Here is a 2,877-nt window from a genome sequence, read left to right on the forward strand (position 1 = left end):
ACATTAAAAAATCAGCAAAGACCTAATGATTCTATTGGCATTTTCTCAGTGGAAGTTATTATAATTGGTGATTGCTAGAAAGTTATTAAAAATTAACACTACATATAGCCATTGTAAATCCGACTTTGCAACTGGGACACGACCCGGTCTAGTTGTACACGGTATTTAATTCATAGTCATCATCGATTAATATTACAAATTGTAATAACAATGCATAAGGGTATAGACTTACAAACTTCCGGCGAAACCGGCGGCCTTGTTTTCGATCACAGTCGGTTCTGGTGGTTTGCACATAATGATTAATTCTTGATCGGACATCATGACCACGCCGGGAAACTGTGGGAACCACACCCGGACGTGAACGAAACCCTGTAGTTAAAACAAAACGAAAAATTAACGACATGGCACATAAAATGTTTAATTGAAAAACCAAACGGTTTAAACCTACGTTTCTCTTGAGGACACCGCACCTTGTGAAGTCTGTGACCAATAGGTTATAAGTCAACAGGGATACATCTGATAAGTCCGGTCGGATCTGACAAAATGGGTCGATCAAGGGATCTACAGTTCGGTCGTCTGCGAACAATGGATGACCTTTAAAACCCTCTGGTTTTTTCAGTCTAGCAGATATTACGTCTTTAACGCTCAGTAACGCTTTGCCCGCCCGCAGAGAATCCGATGAAAACGAACACTGTATTTCAGAAACTGAAAAACAAAAAAAAATACAGTGTTTTATTCGAGTAATTTATATTTTTAAACCACGTATATTAAAACACAATTCATGGATTATTTTTATTAATTAAAAAACGCTCATAGCTAAATAAGCATTTTATATGATTATTGTGCATACAATTAAATAGTGTTTTCGAAGATAAAATAACATATAATTATGTTCTATCTTTTTGTTTATGATTAAAAAATTGTATATAATGTATGAAAAAAAATAATCACTCTATAAATATATCACATTCATATACCTACTAGTACTTGCACAAAAATAAACTCTTCAAGTTAATAAGATTTTGTAAACTTAACTGTTAACTTATTTTTAAAAAAAGTTGGATAAGCTTTAACTATTATCTCGATTGCTTTTTTTAATTAAATTAATTTTAACGAGGTAAAGAAAATCATTAGTCTTGGTTATTAGTAATAAATTATTTCTATACATTTTGATGTGTCTTTCAAAATAATTAAAAATAATAATATGAAATATTATTTATTTATAATATAATATTTTTATAATTTTACTTACCGTCGTAGTCTTGTGATGATACCTCTTGAGCCTGAAACAAAAATTTAAAACAATTATAAAACACGCTCAAGATTTTAAAGGAAATGTAACATGAAACTCTAATTTAGATATATAAATTAGCACATCTTGAAAATAAAAATTATTAACTGATTAGATATAGAGATGTGATGATCCACTTTTACTTGTACATCGATTTAATACATATAGTGTATATGACCGTCATATTGTTGTTTCCATGCATCATACCTGATTAACTAAATCGTTATTTTCTCTAGTACAATTGAATTCTATCAATGACCCTATCAATACACACTCTACAAAGTAATTAACGAAAAAATACGCAACCAATTTAACGTGTTGGCAATATGGGACTTTGGTGTTATATTTTAACGTGAAATTATTTTATCGAACACAAATTAAATGGGTATAAATATTCTAAAACAATAAACTATAAATCTTTGATTAATAACAACAATGAATAATTTTCGATTATATTTCTATTTAACCAATTTGGAAAACGCACAAAATAATATTTAATAAGCTTCACTAAATTTAAATCATTTTTACTTTACTGACTATGGCCGATGGCTCTTACAATTACTGTTATCTTATAATAATACCCAAAATAAAAATTATTTTTAAATTATACAAAATATTTATTATTTATTTAGATTTAATGTCATTTCTAAAAACAATTGCTTATGCCTAAGAGGATAGGAAAGCCTACATAGTTTAGTTCCACGGATTCGAACCCCATATAATCAAACCAAAGAACAATGCATTAACGATTAGGTAAGATACCTAAAAGTATAATATTTTTAATGCTGTTTCAATAGACGTTTGTAGCACTCGACTAAAATCCATGTTTTTACTGAAAATGAAACAAAAAGACAGTGAAATAATTATGAATATTGTAATTCCACACGGAAATACTTGACTTCCGTCGACACCGTTGTGCTGTGACCGTTGAAACACTAACAAAATCGTGCTCTGGTGGATGAATTTCTCTCCTTTATTTAGTAATAGACTCAAGGACGATTCACGTTAACGATCTACAACTCTAAGCTTACCTACATACCGATATTTTTTTTAATAAGATTTCAGATATCTTTTTGAGAAACACATGACCGAATTGTAAACGAATCACAAACATTTTAAGACTTTATAATTATCTAAATATTTTTGAATGAAACTCTACGATATCTTAATGTTGCATCTGGTATGCATGGCACAACGGATTTTTGTTGGCCCACTCAGGTGAGTCTCACGACCTTTACCAAATTTGTAAGTTCAACTCTCATTACACAGTAAAGCATCAACAGATAAAAAACCAATGCATACCGCTATCAGTAGACTGTAGTTTGGTTAACACATGATTTTTCCTGTGGTATCTAATACAAGCAACACATTATAATATATCACCCAGTCTATTTTCTAATTCAGGCGTATAAAAAACATTCCGCATTCGTTAGCATAACGCTGAATCATCCCTGACATACCCAGATCATGTTAAGCTATAACACTGAATTGTTACACAGCTATAGGAAAGAACAATAAAACAACACCCAAAAAAATATTTTTAATCCGGCCAAACAATTACTCTTTTTCGCTAGGCCCTTTTTTTT

General features: G+C 30.4%; 1 long non-coding RNA gene across 1 annotated transcript; it reads right to left on the bottom strand.

Moving 5' to 3' along the window:
* Window positions 1–232: 232 nt before the first annotated feature.
* Window positions 233–1,458, bottom strand: LOC126909688 (uncharacterized). The gene is made up of 3 exons (XR_007705085.1): window positions 1,253–1,458; window positions 449–705; window positions 233–369 (listed from the first exon to the last, which is right to left on the bottom strand). It is a non-coding gene; the product is annotated as an uncharacterized LOC126909688 (long non-coding RNA).
* Window positions 1,459–2,877: the final 1,419 nt, after the last annotated feature.

Source organism: Daktulosphaira vitifoliae, unplaced genomic scaffold (assembly GCF_025091365.1).
Source record: "Daktulosphaira vitifoliae isolate Bord-2020 unplaced genomic scaffold, ASM2509136v1 Scaffold_895, whole genome shotgun sequence".
Lineage (NCBI taxonomy): Eukaryota > Metazoa > Arthropoda > Insecta > Hemiptera > Phylloxeridae > Daktulosphaira > Daktulosphaira vitifoliae.